Source organism: Peromyscus californicus, unplaced genomic scaffold, assembly GCF_007827085.1.
Source record: "Peromyscus californicus insignis strain IS unplaced genomic scaffold, ASM782708v3 Scaffold_5__1_contigs__length_169319896, whole genome shotgun sequence".
Classification (NCBI taxonomy): domain Eukaryota; kingdom Metazoa; phylum Chordata; class Mammalia; order Rodentia; family Cricetidae; genus Peromyscus; species Peromyscus californicus.
In genome coordinates this window covers 2473388-2493458 of record NW_026294573.1, presented here as the reverse complement: position 1 = coordinate 2493458, position 20071 = coordinate 2473388, and positions in this window count along the sequence as shown.

The following is a 20071-nucleotide window of genomic DNA, read 5'->3' as shown; positions in this document are numbered from 1 at the left end:
CTTCTGGACGTGACATGGCCGACACTTACAAACTTCCAGCAGCCGTGGCCATGTGCAAAGACCTGTACAAGATCAAGTTAGTTAAAATGCCAGTATGGATGGGAGGGGGCTCATTGGCAGCTAATGGTTGCTGGCCGAGAGGAAGTCATTTTTCTGTGGCAGTGGGGCCACTGGTACATTGACCGTGTTCCTGTAAGTGGTGTCACACCCGTGCCCATCAAGCAAACCTAATTAAACTTGTCAGGTCATAGAAAAAGACAGGCAGACAAAAGGGGCGCTTGTGGGAAGATTGGGTCCAGGGGGAGCAGTGTGGGAATAAGAGGGTCGTGGGTGAATGTGAACAAAATATACTTTATACACGTATGAAATCTTGCCAAAGAATAAATTTTAAAACATTTTAAGTTAATATAAATAAAATTTTAAAGGAGCCTGGGCTGGGGATATAGCTCAGTGGGTAGAACCCAGAGTTTGGTTCCCAGCAGCTCATAAACAAGTGTGGTGGCACATCCTGTAATCCAGTCCTTTGGAAGCAGAGCAGGAGCATCGGGAGCCCAGGGCCATCCTCAACTATACAGTGAGTTGGGGGCCAGCCTGGGACACATGGAACCCTGTCTTAAAAAACAAACAATAAGCCGGGCGGTGGTGGCGCACGCCTTTAATCCCAGCACTCGGGAGGCAGAGCCAGGCGGATCTCTGTGAGTTCGAGGCCAGCCTGGACTACCAAGTGAGTCCCAGGAAAGGCGCAAAGCTACACAGAGAAACCCTGTCTCGAAAAACCAAAAAAAAAAAAAAAAAAAAAAAAAAAAAAAAAAAAAAACAATAACAACAACAGAAAAAAACTTTTTATAAAGAAGATCGTGGCAGAGCCAGTGAGCCAAGGGGTGTGAGTGGCCTCTAGAGGCTGAGAAAGGCAAGTCATGGGATCTCTGGAGTTCACAGTGGAACCAGCCCTGACCTCTGGTCTGTAAGTGAAACCCTTGAAGTTAGTTTGAGCCACCAACCTGTTAGTCACCTGTCAGGGCAGCAGCAGAAACAGTATGGAGGGCTGGGTGGCCTCTCCCCAGCTTTTGCTAATCAAGTATTCCACAAGGCTTCATGAGTTCCCCATCAGGCCCAGCTTCGAGCCCTCTCCACCACTTCCAGCTCTACGGCCTCAGGCATGTGGTTTGTCCACTCTGTGATGAGTCTTCTGACTTAACAAGGACAACAGCTGGTCCTGGGAAGGAGCCATGGGAGCCTCTGGCGGCCACCATGGCCCTCTCAGGGCTGTGGGAGCAGGAGGCATGTTTCACACATTATCACAGAAGCCTCTGAGTGCCAGCCATCAGAAGCACCACAAAGAGGAAACATCCTTCACCTCAGAGGCAAACACAGCCCCATGGGCAGAGGAGACAGTTAAGGATGGAGACAATGGGTATGTGCTGAAGAAAGGGAGATTTGAGCTGGCAATGTTAATCAGGATCACGGCCTTCAACAATGGCCTTGAAACAGGACATAGAGATTCCCTCCCAACCCCAGCACCCTCCTCAAGGAGAAGGAACTGAACCCCCGAACTCTCCAGTTCATCTCATCATTCCGTGCAACAGAATGAATCCTCTATGAGTGTCAAAGAACACGAATCATGAGTCTCTGCCCTGCCCTGAGGAAACCCAAGGACTGGATGAAGGGAAAGATTCCAGCAAGACATTGCAATGGCCCATGGGGGCAGGTGCTTTGGAGGCAGGCCCAGGCAGGAGGGAGGATGCTCCACACACATTAAGCACCTGCTGGGTACACAAACTGCTAGGGCTTAAGAAAGGACTCCAGATGGTCTCAGCCAAGCGAGACATCTGTCATCTGCCTGAAGATAGGCGTGTGCAAGTCACTTTGCTCAAGTGATGTGCAGACACTTGAGGGCCACCCAGAGCAGGGAAGCTGGCAGAGAGATACAGACGCAGAGGCTCTTCTCTTTCTTAGGGGGCCAAGAGGGACAGAGGTTTGCAGATGCTCATCCTGATATGCCCTGGGAGGGAGTATATGAAAGGACAGAGTGTCCTCAAACACAGCAGGACACACTTGAGGTGGAGACTGGAGAGAGCCATGAACTTGACTTAGGGCTGTGAACTCTGAGGTCCAGGCAGAGCCTCAGCACGGAGGCATGGGAAAACACACTGGAGGAACACATGAAAGACAGCTAAAGCGACTACTGTCACAGCCCATGGAGGCCAAGAACCTCCAACATGTGAGCCACACTCCAGAACCTGTGAAGACTGAGCACCTTCACACTCCTCCCGCTGGCTTACAATCACATCCTCCTGTCCATCCATCCTGTTCCTCCCTCAGGTGCCAACAGCTAGGGAGATACATGTCCTCTTCATCCACACTGTCAGGGCAGTGTTAGACACAGAGGCACTGCTAAAGAAAGCACCCAAAGAATTTGGGGGACTCCCTGGCAGGTATAGGTGCAGACAAGCTAAGACCATTACAAGGTGGGGAAGGCAGAGCTCTTTCCAGAGAAGAATAGAGGGTGCTATGGGGTGAGTCCCTTGGTGGCATTCCTCCTGGGCCATCCTTGAAGTTGCCCTGAGGTCATTTTCTGTAGCAGAGTCCCCTCAAAGGCCTCTGGGAAGGCCTGTCCTGGTTCAGCACAGCTGTCAGGGTATCTGTAATAACTTCAAACTTGCCCTTAATCTCTCTGACTCTACAAGTATGTTACACAAGCGATGTGTCCATCTCCGGGGAAGCTTGGCATTCAGTGGGCCAGGATATCCCCAAATGATCCAGGCCATGTGCTCGCTGCGATGAGGATTCCTTTACCTTCCAATGAACAGACTTCTCCCACCCCGTCCCTCCAATAGTCTACCTCAGCCAGCAGCTACAGGCCCCCATTCCCAGAGCCTCATACTGTGTGACTGGAGGAAATGGGAATAGTAATGTCCAAATGCCATGTGTGCAGCCAGACAGAGTGATGGAAGTCGTAGGTAGATGAAGTGGTCAACCTGGTCCCCAGCAATGAACAGTCTCGGGTGGGGTTTCTAGTGCTGTAATAAAACATCATGGTCACCAGATGTGGTGGCACACGCCTTGAATCTCAGCATTCAGGAGGCAGAGGCGGCAGATCTCTGTGAGCTCGGGGCCATGGTGATCCATATAGTGAGATCTGGAAAGTCACAGCTACATAGAGAAATCCTGTTGGTGGTATCATTACAACACCACAAGATTGATTAAGAGAAACCTCACTGTCCTCCAAATACCATGCCACAAATATTTTTGGACATTCATGCCTCCATGATGAGAAGCACAGACTTGCTCCCAGCCACTGTGAGCCTTCCCACCTGGGACCTGCAAACAGTGGACAGGAGATAGATGGTCCACATCGTGACTACCCAAGCAACTGCTTGTCTCTGGATGGGATATGAAGGTAGGAAGGAGACTCCTGGGCTAGGGGAATGGCTCAGTAGGTAAGACACTTGGACAACTAGGAGGAACTGAGTTCAAATCCCCAGAACCCACATAAAATTCCCACTTCACTCATTAAAAAAAGAAAAAAGAAGAAACAGGCCCATTTGTTGGAGTTGTGAAACTCCATTTTATATTTTAAAGGCCAGTGAAGGTACCCATGTGGTCATGACCCAGAAGAAGAGATGCAACAGGATTTATTGCCCATCAAAAGTTACAGAGCCCCACTCCAGCCCAGTCCTCTCACCCAGAGTCCATGACTTATCTACTGATGAACTCAATGCAAGTTTTTGTTGATTTTGTTTTAGTTTTTGTTTTTGTATGTGTGTGCATGCTTATATGTGTGCACTCTCTCTGTCTCTGTCTCTCCGTCTCTGTTTCTCTCTCTGTTTCTCTCTCTGTTTCTCTCTCTGTTTCTCTCTCTCTCTCTCTCTCTCTCTCTCTCTCTCTCTCTCTCTCTCTCTCTCTCTCTCTGTGTGTGTGTGTGTGTGTGTGTGTGTGTGTGTGTGTGTACATGTAGACCATCAACATCAGGTAGTGTTCCTTGGGTACTGTCCACCTTGTTTTCTAAGACAGATCTCACACTGCCAAGTAGGCACTTGCCAAGTAGGCTAGCCTGGCTTGCCAGTGAGCCTCGGGCATCCTCCTGTCCCCACCTCCCCAGTGCTGGGATTAAAGACACACATCCCCATAGGTGGCTTTTTTCACAGGTCCTGGGGCTCAAACCCATGTCCTTGAATTTTCAAAACAAGAACTTCATGGTTGAACCATCTCCCACACTCAAGACAGTTTGAAGAAACCTTCCTGCAGTGATCTGGCCTGCCACCTCCCCAAAAGGAGAGGTGGGGCTGACTGCCCTCTCCAAGGCCACTGGAGCATTATGATAGAGTGTCACCCCCAAAGCTTCACTGCTGGGCCAGTCAGTGCTAACCACTGAGCACCTGGCAGGCAAGGCATAGGTCATAACAACACAAGGGGGCCTCACACTCTCGGATATGCAGAGTTCACCCAGCTAAGCGGTGTGCAAGGCTGAGGGCCCAGAAACCAAGGTGAGACAGAAGGCTAAGGAGATATGGAGGCAATGTGTGGAGAGGAAGGGATGAAAGAGCCAATGGTACAGGATGATCAAGACTCTTCCTCTTTCTCCAGGGCAGCCTGCTGCAGGGCATGGGAGGAGGCGTGGGTGGAAAACATCCTCCACTAATCATATCTGCCCATCAAAGTCAAAGCACCTCTATAATGTGAGCAGCACCCAGCCCACCACTGTTCATCCTTTGCCTGCTAGGGTCCCTCGGCGCCAGCCACTGTGCCAACTTGCCTCTGTCACCAGGTAAAGAAACCAAAAAGAGTGTGTGTTTCAAGGTAAACCCAACCCCCACTCACACACTGCCTGCTCCCAGAGAATGGTTTCCTGAGGCAGGGAAGAGCATCAGCTGCCCAGCACCACAGCTCCTAAGGAGTGGTAGCAGCTAGAGACGATGATGACTTTGAGTCCCTATTTGGAAAAGGAAAGAAATTGTCCCTGCAAAGGCAGCTGATGCCGTGGGTTGGGATTAAATGGCAGGAGGAACCAGCCTCCTCTGCTGGCCTTCCTGGAACACAAAGGCTTCCTCCGTACCAATAGGAGACCCACGTGAGTGTGAAAGCCACAAATAGCACTGGAGAGGTCGAGCCCTTTGTAGCTGGTGAATGTCTGGATAGGGGTCCAGAGGTGGGAGGGAAATGATGGAGGACCTCGCTGGGCAGATAAGGAGTGCTCTGCATTGAGTCCTCCATACCCACTCAGAACAGCCCTCTGCTTCCTTGGTTATCTGAGTGTGATGAACCACCAGCAGCCCCTGATTCAGGGCTCTTCCTCTCAGCTGTCTGGCCACCACCTGCCATCACTCCACATGCTGAGCTGTTTGTAGCAAGTGTTTTAGGAGAGAATTCCAATGGAAGCAGCTCATAGGGTTCTTAGGAAATGTGATATGTGGGTCTCAGAAAGCAACTTCAAGTGTTGACTTCCACTCCTCGTGTACACATGCACTTACCCCAGAAAATGAGGTTAAGTGCCAACACCCCAACCCCAAAGTCTGCAGTGAAAGAATCCAGATGTTTCCTCTGTGCCCTTCGCACCACAGATGTGTGCAGTCTGCATAGGAGGAAAGTCATCTGAACCCCTCTTTCGGAGAATAGTGAGCTCTGTTTCTAGCGGGAGCCCCCTTCTGAATGCCGACACCCCCTCCTCACCTCACCACACCTCTGCAGTCTGTGTGACTGGTTAGTCCTGGTTAGTCACAAAGAACAGATAGCTCTCAATGTTAGGAAAGGAAGATCCCGTCTATGAAGCCTCACTATATGACAAGCACCATTACAAGCACCCACATAGTCTCTACACGGGAGCAGGTGTGATAGTCTGTGAGATTGGGTTGTGACACCCCAGGGAAGCACCCACCTCCTATTGGCAATGAAGATTTCATGAGGATGGAACTCATGACTCTTTCCTCAGCTCCCTGGCAGGTGTGACCAATTAGGCTCCAGCCATTCCCCGACAATGAAGATGGGCTTGTGGCAGAGCCTGATACCCAATCAGAGCACAAGGATGGCAGACCAACCTAGAGTGGCTGGAATCTGGGAGGCTCTGACCTCCTAAAACATCACTGAAGCCTAGCAGAGATGGAGACTGGGCCCTGGGGCTTGCAGATGTGCTTCAACCCTTTCTTTAGCTTGAATCAGTTTGGGTTGTTTCACATTTTCACCTAGAATTCAAAGAGCCCCACAGTCAATTAGGAAGCTGATCCTCAAAGGGATTAAGTAATGCGGTCAAGTCCACGCTGCTGTTGAGTTGCTGAGCTGAACTTAAGTTTTTAAGTCAGATCTGTGTCTGGAGAAAGTACCACATTGTATCCAATCTCTACAGTTTGCTACCATATAAATGGGACACCAAGAAAGAACAAAAACAATGTATTAACCCCTCACATACTGCTTTTAGAACCCTTGTTGGGGGGGGGACACTTACTCAGACTCACTGGGAGATTTTTACATACACAAAAAGGAAACTATATGCAAATGACTGGTCTGTTGTCTCTAAACGTCCTCACCATCAGAGCCAAGCCATCCTCTGACCTGGTCTCTGGGGCGTTCCTGGGAGTGACAGGATGGACATTAAGCCTGCTGTTGCACCTGGGACATCCTCCAAGCTGCTGCTACCTGTTAAAAGGCTTATAGACTGTGAAGGACCCCAGTTCTTCCCTGGTCCTTTGTTGGTGTTTGGACAAAGATTTCAAGGCTGAGGGTGAGCATGTTGCTGCCAGGGTATATCCAATGCAAAGATACTGTGACAGGAGAGGGGGTCCTTTGGTTGGATGTTGACAGAGCATCTGCACATTCAGTGAGTATCCCATATGATTCAGAAACCAGTGATGTATCGCACAGTTTGCTATGTTTCACTGTAGGGACATGGGCCTGGGGATGACATTTGTGCCCAGGCCATATAGCAAGCTTAAGGCAGCACCCCGATTCAAACTCAGGCTTGCTACCACCAGAGCAGGGGTTTCATCTACAATTACAGAGACACCAAGGCAGGAGGGAACAATGATTCTTTACAATGCTGTCTTTAAACTTGACGTCTGTCAAGGCCTTTGAGGAGACCCAAATAATACTGCCTTTCTTCCAACTCATCATGAACCAGGTAAGGAATAAGACACATGAGTCAATGGGATGTTGCAATGAATGAGGCGAGGTCTGGATACAGAGCTGTGGGAGAGATCCAATATTGCAGATAATCCACAGATACTGATAATGGAACTATTTATTTAGAAATTATATTGGGGAGAAAAACTCACTAAACAGGATAGGCAAAATCGTCACAGAGTCCTGGAAGGCTGATGTCCGGTCCCATGCTGCTTCTGCCACCTGAGTCAGTCCACACCATCCGAGCCCACAAGGGTGAGAAGAGAGCAAGCCGTACATGCCCCTCAGGTCTTAAGCTAGCCCCGAGGCCATGCCCTAGGGCCTGGTACCTCAAGGTCATAGATAGAAGAGGTACCCACACATCCAAACAGGCTTTCAGCCCCAGAGCAGACCTAGTGAAGCCCTCCTAATGAGTGAGCGGTTGCTGGGGAGACAGGGTGGCTCACTACTGCATCTAGACCTGATTCAGAGGGAGCAGGGAGAGATGCAATCCTCTCAGCTTATGTAATCCTCTCAACTTCTGTCTATATCTAATGAGAGAAGTACACCAAGGACATAAATCCACCTGAGACAAGAGGCCATGATACATGAAGAGACCACTTCCACCTGGAAGGAAACATTAGGAGTGGACAGAAGACACCCCCAGCACCCAGCCAGGTCCTCCTTCCTCTCAGAACTGTACCTCATGACTACACACAGAGAACCCTCTGCAGTGGTAGCAGTGAGGTGCAGGACAAGCTCTTCTCTAGCTGGCACATCGCTTTTACAAGCAGCAGTACCCCTGTAGAGAACTCTGCTCCCGTGCCACTGAGCAGCCATAGCTACAGAGATCCAAGGAACACAGCCCCTGCACAGGTTTAAGGGAGGGGGGGTTCCATGTAGAGATCAGGAACTTATAAACACGGGGGTTGGACGGTTTAGAAAGGGAGATAGCAGAGAAGACCGGTGGCTCTTTTACCTAAAGGCCAGAATCAGGTAGAGACTTGGAGCTCTGATGTGTCCTGGGAGCTGAGAATGGGTGTCCAGTCCCCAAGCAGTCCCCTTGGTGTGGACACAAAGGAGGGCTTGATGGAGAACATTGTATCCAATGTTATTACAGCTGACCACTGGCCTCCGGGGAATCACTTCCACCCTGAAGCTCTAAATCTGTCTCATCAGAACTCCTAGACACCCCAGGGGGTAGGTTCTGGGATATACAGCTCCCAGCCTGGCTTAGATGGTATTGGTCAGGTGAAAAGTGATACCCCAGTCCTCTGGCTTTCCAGAGACCAAAATGTGCAGATGTTTGGGAGTGTCTATTTAGCACCAGATGGGGCAGAGGCAGGTTTTTCAAGCAGGGTTAGGGCCCAAACCAGGCATGTTGGACAAGGGATAGGAGGAACAGGACTCTCAGAACACAATGGGCAAGATACTTGTCTACATATTATTTTCCTTCTTTGAGGTATTAGTGACTCAAGGGAAGCCTACTACCACCTCAGAGCAAAGTAGGGCCTCAGGGAAGCCATGGGGAACAAGCTGGCATGAGGTGACCAGGTGTTCAGCAGAGGAGTTGAGGGTCATAGCTAGGATCAAAGTGTCATGGAAAACCTGTAAGCCTTGCAGGATCTTTTCATTCTGTAGGGGTGTTATAACTCTGGATGGATCCATTAGTCTCCAGAGGGGAATCAAGTATAAAACTGGAAGTCCCTGAGGACAGTATCTTACTGTGCATGGTGGGCATCAAAGGAAGTTTCCCCAAGGATAATAAAGTTGAGGTAACTTAGTTACCACTGACATGGTCTGATGACCACAGCCAACTCTGCCTAGGAGTCTACAGATCAGAGGTTAGCAGACAATCCCCCAGAGTGTAGCTGGGAGCCAGACAGAAGACAGTACCAAATTTCAGACATAGGGGTGACCCTTCATGGTCTCCCTAATTCCCCAATCCCCTGATGCATTCCTCAGAATAGATCCCACTCATGTCACTAACAGATGGAGGAGATGTGAGCCACAAGCTTTGGGGCCTAGAGACAGAGTCCTGCTGAGGTTCCAGAGAGGTGTGGGGATGATCTGAGGCCAGCGTGGAAAGCTGCTGGGAAGAGCAGTAGTTTCGAGAATAAGAACTGGAGAGGCCATCATGGAAACTCCACATTCACAAGAAAATCCCACATCTGCACAGAAACCAGACATCCACCTCCTACAGCAAAGCAGCCTCATTCCTCTCAACCTGGGGCCCACAGAGAGCTCTGGGAGGGTTGCAGATGACACCAGAGGGCAGACAGACTGGTGACAAGTGCGTCATGAGCCCTCTGTGGGTGGCGGTGTTCATGTAGATCACCCGCAGTCGAAGGAGAGTGTGGGAGTCAAGCTAACAAAATGTTCCCCTTGGGCAACTCAGCGGATACTCTAGTGTATACCAGATCTCTGCATGGGGCTGTGGAGCCACAGCTGCAGACATGTGGCCTGGCCTAAGTGACCTCAAATGCCATCTAGCCCCGGGGTTTAGGCGTGCTTCACATCTGCACCTCTGTTCTTATAGACTGGGTTCTCCCGAAAGCCCCTGGTAGCATATGCTCACTAGGCATGGGCCAGCCACGGCACATCTGTGTTTGCGTTGGCGGTTGGGCCCAGAAGGCTGCCCTGACACATGGGCAGCAACCAGTTGGCAAGGACAGGGTCAGAGATACCCTTCCACTCTACTCTCTGTGTTGGTTCTGCTCACAAGGCTCATGGCTGGCTCTCTTGCAACACTTAGGGGAAATGCCTATCCTCTTTGTTCCCCACAACATGAGTGGCAGTTCAGAATTACACACACTCCCTTCCCTGCCCAATGTGGGCTCCAGTCTTAGGGGAAGCCAACTTTGCCAGCTTACCCTTCTCCTATAGACTGGTGCCCATTGTGACCATACCGCTGGCTGTATGTGGTCAACCCACATGTTCAATTCCATCTATTTCTGTGCCTGGTTAAGTGAAGGCCTGGGATAAAGGTACTGAGCTGTGTACTGAAGCATGGCGGATATTCTGTGCCAGAGTGTGTGTGGTAACAGCCCACATTATGTAATGAGTTTCTCAGGACCACTCTGCAAAGGCTCTGAAAACCCAAAAGCAAATTCCAGGCTCCTCAAACAGGTATCAGGATCCAGGCTGGTGGAAGGGAGTCCTCCCACAGGCTTGGGGAACATGGATTACTGTGCAGATAGGGGTTGTGGCAGAGAGGCTGAGGGGGAAAAGGCTGGAGGCAGGAGAGAGAGAAAAGACATGCTGTGGAGGAAGATAGGGAGAACAAACCATTTACAGGTTGATAAGGACTATCCCAGAAGAGTGCACATACAGACACGCACCACAATCTGCCCAAGGCTCAGCCAGGGCTTGTGCAATTCTAAACCTCAGTTTCCTTAAATAGACCAGCACACCCTGGAGTGCCTCTCTATGATTTAATGGATATCAAGGGATAAAAAGTGTGTCCTAGAAAGTGTCCATGGGAATGGGGGTTCAGGAGAAGGGGGTGTCAGAGGACCTAGGCTGGGGTCTTGAATCTTTGTGTGTGTCCTGAGGGCCTAGAGCCCAATGTCATAGATGGATAGGTTACCTAGAGAGCTCAATGGAGGGGTTGGTCTTCTTCTGTGTACAGGACAGGCCCTGCTGCCAGTGAAGAGGAAGGCTGAGAGAATTAAGAGACCTGAGACCACTTCACCCAGGGATGAGCTGCACCAGAAGGCAGAACCCCAGCAATACCACAGCACCAGGGCATCCAGGAGCCCACGGCACACCAAGCCAGCGCATGCTGTGAGGACACAAGGGAATATGGTTTCTGAACTATACAACAACAGACAGGCTCTGGGCTGGCAAGCAGGGTGCCCGTCCTGAAGGTGACGGCTCTGCCTCTTCTTGCTGATGCATGTTTGATGCTTTCTCTCTGGACTTTTCAGGAACTCCAAAGCCCAAGGCACATTTTCTATGGGTTTTTCTGCTACCCCCATTTCCATCCTTCACAGAAGATTCTGGAAGCCACTGGGAAAGGAACTGCTTTCTCTGCTTGACCTGATGCCCATGCCACTTCCTCAAGGGCATCCTGAGAGGTCCGATCTCAGCCACTTTCCCAGGAGTGGTAGGCAGATCTGTAGCATGGCTGCTTGCCTCTTCTCCTGTCTCATCCTGCCCCCTGGTGTCGGTGGCCAGAGACATCTAGCTTCCAGCGGGTTCAAAGCCACTTTGTGGCCTTAGTACCTGTTTGCATGTGATCTTGGGTAAGTTACACCTCTTCCATGTGTCCCATGGTGTCACAGAAGACAGTCTGTGTGCATACCATAGGTGTCTGTGACAATGACATAGTGACACACAGGGAAACTTTGGAACTATGCTATCTATACACAGTCCAAGGTGCTCTCCATACACAGACATGGTCATCCCTGTCACCATCAAGATGGAGCCAAGCCACAGGATGTCTACAACTTCATTGAGGACCTGCTTCTTCAAACTGCAGCTGCTGTAGTCCCAGACTCTGCAGGCCCTATAGTCAGAAGTGGAGTGGCTAAGCCTGCAAGGCTGGGCATCATGCAACTTCTAAGACAGCTTGCCGTTCTTCCCTGCTCACTTAGAAACCCTGGGATCCAGTAGTTTATCCTATACTCTGCATCTCCAGGGACAGCCTGCATATGTGATACTGCACCTAGACCCCACCTCCCATGTGCACACACACACACACACACACACACACACACACACACACACACACACACACACACACACACACACACCATCTGAAGTATCCTAAGAATGAAAACCCAGGTGGGACAGCTGGAAATTCTGGGCATGGACCAGGGGAGCTTGTTAAGGACCCTGAAGTCTCTGTGTCAAGTATCCCTCCTGCTGAGATCTTAGCTGCAAAGTCTAAAGCACCATTGCTAGAACATTCTTCCCATCCAGCCCCAGATTCTCAAGCAGAAAACATCTTCCTCTGTGGCTCCCAGCCTATGGGTACCCACAAAAACCACAGGCACGAGGGCTGTTGTATACAGAGCAGCAACACTCACCACCTGGAAAGGACTCCCCTGACATGCCTCAGGTTGGAAGAAATGATGCTGATGGTAGCAATGATGGGTAGGGTTATCACTTACCAGGGAAGGTTGGTCATCCACCCGCCTCTCACTGGTGAGAGGGGAGCCGCCCATCCCCACTGGTGATGTTCTGAGGTCATGCTAGGGGCTGTAGGAGAGAGGATCCTGACTGAGGCTCCATAGGCCATAGGGAGGGAGAGACTGACTTTCCATCTCTGAGAGAGGGTGGGGTCCATTAGCAAGTGTGATGTCCCCTGGGCTGTCACCAGCCTGATTTAGGCTCTGTGCCAATATTAAAAGGACATTATCTGTGTGTCTCTCTGTTGGAAGGTTGCTTCCCCTTAGCAAAAGAGTCAAAAGATTTTCAGTAAATTAAAAAAGTATCCGGAAGAACATTTCTCTCTCGCTGAGAAAAAGGCGGGGAGCCTGTTCCCTCAGAGGAAAATGTTCTACAAAACCTTTTTTGTCATCAGGGGCATGCAAGAGGCGTTAGTTCTGGGGAAATTTCAATAGAAGTCACAAAGAGAGAGAAAGAGAAGAACGCACCAGGCAGCCTCTGAGAGGGGAATTAGAGACCCACCAGGGCTGTGCTCTTTTATCTCCTCACTCCCCCAAATGTGTGTGCTGAGCTCTAGAGGACTATGTGGGGAGAACTCCACCATTGTCCCAAACGATACCTAGACTTTGTCCTCAGCGTCCACGGGAGTGGAACCTCTAAGATCCCTAGTAGGATCTGCACTCTTTGTCTGGGATGTCAGCTCACCATGGATAGGCTAAGGGTATTATTTAGGGTGGTAAGAGCCACACCAAATGCAGGACTGGCCAACCCAGAAGGGCACTTTGGGCCATGAATACCAATCAAAACAGGGAGGCTATGACAGCCACTGGGTCTCCTTGTGCAACGGAGCCTTAGTGAGAACTCCAGACATGAGATTCAGTCTTGCCCCCAGCTGTCTCATCATACATCTGTCCAGAAGACTGGCCCCTGGGAGACAGACCAGCATGTTCTGCTCTGTGGCTTTTCCCAAAGCCCACCTTCACCCCAACGTGTCATTGGCTGGTCTTATTCTATGTCCTTTCCTCATAAGAAACCATCTCTGAGACAGTAACAGCTGTCAGGTTTCTACAAGTCCCTCTGGGAATGTGGAACCTGGGGTTGATCTTGGTGACTTGGCATGTTGACTGGTTTCAGAAGTCATTTTCTGTGCTGTACAGACTGTGTCTTTATCTTTGCAGGGAGTCTAAACTTTAGCTCTGTGTATGAGAGATACAGAGATAGAGAATCCACTTCCCCAACATCTGGCCCCATCCTATCCGCTGGGATACTTAATTGTATAATCCCAGAAATAACAAATCAATGCATGGATTATCCCCACCTTTTGCTTCCAAATTTAGGCCAACTGAGTTAGTCCAAGAATGTCCAAGAATTCCAGATGGTTGCCATAAAACCCCGACAAGACACACACCTTGTTAGCTGCAACCTACACACAGGAACTGACACCCCAAGCCGAGGGAAGCTGTGGAGACCAGATAAGGAGGTGGGCACTGTCTCCCACATTATGCCCAGACTCTGCAAAGAAGAAGCCTGTGAGGCAAGGGGGAGCTTACACTCCCAGAGATAAGGGGAAATTGTTTCACAAGACGTCTGGGAGACAGCCAGGGACCCAGCAACCTTGGCAGAGCCAGACCTGAGAGGCAAGGTTATGTCTACGACATTAGTTCACACCTGTTAGCCACTGTGAACCGGCAGCAGGTAGTCCTGGCTCTGCTGCCCATATGAACACACAATGTCGTTTATCCAGCATTTAGCTGCCCAAGATGCACTGACCTGGATCCGCACTGGCTTTTAGGAGGCATCAGGCTGGATTTCTGCCACAGGGACCTCAGCCAACACGTGTCCTTCAAGGAGTCAGGGTCTGCTCTATGCAGAGGAGCCTCGGTGAACAGAGATGCCACCCAGATCGACAAGAAGAAGCAGAGACCCCTCTGGCCTTATCAAGAACCATGGTTTACTTGAAGCTCCTTCCTGCTGACCTGTGGGCTCCTTGAATTCGGTCTTGCAAGGGAACCTCTGGACACCTTCATGGGGGACAGACTCACAGTGTGGAAAGACAGATTTTTCCCTGAGCCTTCTTGCTCCTGAAAATGATGGTGATGTCCCAAATCCGTCCAGTCCCCAAGAGCAAAATGGTTGAGTGGGAAGATGGTCTCTCAGCTCTTCCCACTCTCTGGCATCAGCCCTTCTGCGTACATCTTCATTGCACTTCCTGATGCCCTCCCTACCACCTCAGAAGTCACCATTCCCTGGACTCTGTGGCCCAGAAGAAACTATGTGACTTAAAAGGTGGTGACATTTAGTTCAGGGTGTGTGCACTTATGGACTCAGATCTCAACACCAACTTGAAGTCAGTCATCACCATCAAAAGAACAGAGGCTCCACTGTGAGCCTCTCATGGGTGTCTTTCCCTGTGGCAAAGCTGGCATGGATGAATAGATGCCTACATTGTTGTTGGTTTGTTTTGAGACAAAGTCTCACTCTTTCTTTTAAGGATTTATTTGTGTGTGTGTGTGTGTGTGTGTGTGTGTGTGTGTGTGTGTGTGTGTGTGTGTGTGTGTGTGTGTGTGTGTGTCATGTCTGAGTGCACCAAGACCAGAAGAAGGCATCAGATTTAAAACTGGTAATAAGGCAGGTAGTGGGCTGGCTGATGTGGGTGCTGGGAACTGACCTCCTATCCTCCAAAAAGCAACAAGTGCTCTTAACTATGACCTCATCTCACCAGCCCCACCCCAGGTTCTCACTCTTTAGCCTAGGCTGGCCAGGAACTCCTTGTGTATCCCAGGTTGACTTCAGACTCATGGCAATCCTCCTACCTCCGCCTCCCCAGGCATTTGGATCACTATCGAGAGCCACCACACGTGGCTCATGCCCTGGGTTTGATAAAGGAAAAATCTCTGGCCCTGACAGATCCCCTGGAACTTGCTTTTCCTGTGTTCAGCAATGTCATTACCCAGCCACGGAGGGAAAGAAAACAACAGTTAATGATCATCACATCTACGGGCAAAGCCTCTTCTCCAGCAGCTGTCCCTACTGTGCCACTGATGTTCAGCCAAATGAGCCAAAAGGGCAAGGAGAAGCAGGAGCATCTGAGGGGAGGCGGCGATAGCTGCTTCAAGGCTGATTCACCCACATTGCCTTGCAGTTTGATCCCCGTTTAATAGGATCACAGGAGCTCCCCACAGGAGCTCTCCATCATTGCTAGCACCCCCTGAAAGGCAAGGGACCCTCAAAATAGAGCTTTGCATCTATGCTTCTTCCTATCTGTCCAAAGGTTCTCAAAAATGGCATTTCTTTTTATTGAACTGAAAACAGCCATTTCAAAGTTCTGCAAACCCCAAGCCTTTTATTCAAAGGATGCTGTGACTGCGTTGTGGCCACAGAGCTGGCAGAGGGCTGTGAGAGGTTCAGCCTTTGTGTCCAGATATGTCGGAGTTCATGATGTGAACACTCTTTAGGGTTTGCAGTTTCACTAACACTTGGATGAAGGATGCCCTTGGCATTGCTGGGGCAAGCTTAAACTGGCAGTTCCCAAAGCCCACAGGATTATGGCATTTCTCTTACACCCAGATGTGAATGCTAGGACTCTCCAAGTAGACATCCATTCCAAGCCATGTCCAGGAACTCCATGCCTGCTGCATTCTGTGTAGTCTATGACATTCCTGGCCGTGGTAAAACTCACTCCAGGGCTAAATGAAGTTTGTCAGATGAACTAATCAGATAGCATCAGCAGTTTGGGAGTGTGGGAAGCCATTGAGGAGTATTTCTGGTTGACCGGGCTGGTTCCATGAGGCTTCTATCTCCCTTTTGTAACCGATGAGTAATCAAAACGACCTAGAGCTGTCATCAACTGCAAGAAAAAACAATTAGATTTTTCAAACATACTCGATTGATTGATAGAAAGAGACAGAATCCTCAAGAAGGAGGAGACAGGAGACTGAGACTGAATGGGACTGTCAGTATGTGGGGCATAAACACGGAGCCTCTGGTTCCCTGTAGGCAGCAGAGGGGAGATGGGAAGTCCAGCTGGGGCTGTGAGCTTTGGGAGAGGTCAACAAGCAAACTGAGGAGCCATCAACTCTGGGGGCTGATACCAACCTGCCCTCTGCATGGATTATGAAGTTATGCTGCAGAAACCAATGTGAGGACCCACCGCTGGATCCCCATCCCAGCGGGTTGTAGGCTATCTAAGGCAGAAAATGGCTTATTGTACTCAAACGTTCTAATGTCATGGGCTATTGATTAGTCTACAAAGTAAAGCTGCCTAAATGCCACAAGCACTTACCCCCAGTGAGCTCCGAAAGGAGCAGGCACAGGGCTTCCACCCAGGGCCAAGCCCAGCCCTCCTCCCTACTGTCCCCTCCATCTCCAGTGACATTTCCTGCAGCCCAAAGCCCAAGGCCATGCTGCCTACCACAGGAAGTGTGTTCTGACCAAGCTGACTCCATGTCTGCTTCTATTCCTTGTCAATGAGGCCCTTGATCCTACTCACCCTCCTTCCAGCTCCTCGCACGTCAGCAAATGTGTGGGATCAATGCATGCTGGATCCAGCACAGACAGCAATCCTGCTGTAGCTCACTGCTGCTGGTGAAGCCAGGAGATAAGCAACCTACCAGGAAAATAATTATCAGAACAAGTAAAAGAAGGTTTTTCAAATGGGCTGTAAGCTTTTGGCGGGGGGGGGGGGGGGGGGGGGGGGGGGGGGGGGGGGGGGGGGGGGGGAGGTATTCTCTCTTGGGCTTTCTCTTTACATTGTCTTTTTTCTAAATTTTTTACACTTATTTTGTGTTCATCCACGTGTGTATCTGTGTGTGCATGCATGTATACATGTCTGCACATGTAGAGGTCACAGGACAACTTGGAAGAGTTAGTTCTCTCCCTCCATTATGTTGGTTCTGGGGATAGAACTTGGGTCATCAGGCTCAGCAGCAACAGCCTTTACCCTCTGAGCCATCTCACCAGCCACTACAACATTCTTCTGAACACAGTCAGGACGTAGGAGGCACTCCTTCATCGCAGAGGCCTCCATTTTTTCAGCAGAAATTAAATGTGCTCTGGCTTGGGTGCCCTGGTAAATGAGGCTACTGACCAATTACTAATCACTTCAAAATCTCCTCGGCCTACAGTGTTTGAAAAGGCAAATACCAAGCGATGGATGTGCAGTGTTTAATCAGTGAATGTGTGTCATGCACAAGCATATAAAGTTCCCTCAGAACCTGCACACCTCTCTCTCTTTGTATGCCACCACCACCCACCCCACAAATGTTACTCTGCCAGCACTTAGGAGGCTGAAGCGTGAGGACCATAAACACAAGGCTAGACTCCATGGAGCAGGTGGAGGAGGAAAGGAACTGGGGTGGGGGCATAGTTCCATGGTAGAGTGTTTGCCTAGATGGTGCTGTGAGTGTTACTGGGGCTCAGCCATTATGCAGCAGTCACTATGCTGGACCTATGTCCTCAACAGACCCCCAGTCCATGTGGGAGACAGATCACATACAAGTACTGTATAAACACCATATCCTGCCACTAAGATGGTGCCCCCCCCACCAAGCCCCTACTCCTTCTTCCTGGGAGGTCAGTGGGTATAGCTGATCCCAAGTAAAGAAATGAAGTGGGCAAGAGGATCCAGAGGATCTAGGGACTTGGGGAACAGCTGGCTCTTGTTCTCTATGGACTTGTATCCCAGGATTTTCTGCATCCCAACACTCCAACATGGGAGTCAGGGAAGAGGAGGGAGAAGTCCAGAAGAGCTTCTCCATCCATTTCACCTCATGGAGAAGGTCACCTGACCAGTCTGGAGCACTACCAGATCTGTTGTTTCTGAAGAATCCTTGCTGTTCTCTCCTGATGGGCCAGAGGTGAATAAAGAAAGAGGTGACCAAGGGTTGAGAAGGTGCCTCGTCTGACCTGGGGAGGTCTGACACCCACCATGCCATGTAACTCCCCCCCACACTGAAGTTCTTGTTACCTTGAAAATGTTCAGAACGCTTGAAGTGATGTTTCGGTGGAATCTGTATCCCTGGCTGGTCCAAAGGCTGTACAAAGGCATGAGAGGGACTCACTTGCCAACACTGTAACATCTTCCCTGTCCCAGACCCACAGTGAGAACTTGGTAATGTAGGGGAATGAATGAATGAGCCACACTCTGGAACAGAAAGGAGTGAGAGGAATTCAATCTGTCACCCCATCCTGTGGATGAACACATAGCTCCAAGCAGTGGCCCACAACACCCTCAGTCTCTGAGGGACAACTGTTAGCTGGGGTCACTGACTGGACCAGGGGTTTCCAGGTTCTGGCTTCATAATCAAAGAATTGCAGAAGGGAATACAGAGTGGAAAGTTGCAAGAAACCTTATCGTTCACTTTCCTGACTACTTGGAAAGGCCCAGAAAGAGCTGCCACTCCCTGCTCACTAGAGGGGCTACCATCTCTAGAAGCAGTGAGAGACATAGCAGGACAGGCACTGAGAAAGCTTCTTCCACAGTTTTGACAGTGTGCTGGTTAAAAGGAGTGTAGCTGCAACTAACCAACCAGGTAGATTATGCTTCTAAAAAATCTCAAAGAAAGGTAGTCCAGGCAACAGTAGCAGCTGTGGGATGTGGCGCTAAGGAAAGGGTAGAGACATTCAGCCAAAGAGTGTGAAAGTCAGAGACAGAGCGTGGAGGCACCAGTGTGGCTCTAGTGACAAGAGTTATTTCTCATTTAGAGCTGGTGATATTCTTGGACATGAAGTTGCCCTTTTCACTGAAGTTCTGACATATTTCATCATGTAAATCATTTCCATGCCTCCCTTTCATAATAAGTAGGTGATGTGCAAACTAATGAAGAAAAAAAATGGAACAGTGTAGGTCAGATACACTACAACGAGAGCTGTAAGCTCCATGGGTTAAGCTATTCAAGGGACTCAGGCGAGTCCTGTATGAGCTCTGAAAGGAGGAGTTTTGTTGTCAAGAGGTGTACTAAGGATGGTGTTGCAGAAAGTCCCTTTATACTTTGTGAAGATGTGTCACTATGATTGGTTTAATAAAGAGCTGAATGGCCAATAGCTAGGCAGGACTTCTGGGGACAGAGAGGACTAGGAGAGGAAGAAAGGCAAGGCTGCCAGCCAGACATGGAGAAAGCAGCATTAGCAGTACTGAGAGGTAAGGTAATAAGCCAAACAACAGAATGTAGATTAAAATAAATGAGTTAATTTAAGTTATAAGAATTAGTGGGACGGGCCTAAGCTAAGGTCAAGCTTTCATAATTAATAATAAGTCTCATTGTCAATATTTGGGAGCTGGTAGCAAAGAGAAAGACTTACAGGATGGATCTGTTTTGATTAACAGGGTTGGATTATATAAACCTTGGCTTAGCTTACTGAAATGCCCCTTCCCATGATGCATTTTATCATCCTATGCAGGCACAATATGGATAGGCACAATATGGTAAATAGGGTTTCTTCCCTAAACAATCATTCAGAGGACACAGTTTGCCTTACTGCCCAAGTACTCAAAGCCAGTCTTGGCCCCTCACCCTGTACACAGCTATATTCTAAAATATGTTTGAATGGAAACTGACCACAAAAGGAGAGTTATTGATGGTGTTAGTGGAGGAGTATCTTACTAGTGTTGTTTTGAGACATGGTCTTATTATGTAGCTCAGGCTGCCCTGGAACTCACCAGGTAGACCAGGCTGGCTCAGACTTCCAAAGATGCACCTGCTCTGCCTCCTAAGTGCTGGGATCAAAGGTGTGTGCCACCACACCCAGTCCAAGGGGAGTATCTTATTCCTTTGTTCAGAGCATGATGTGTGGGGAATGAATGAGAACCTGAGTGAAGGTGTATTTTTGACATGAACAAAGCCATATCAAGGACCCTAACCTCTCA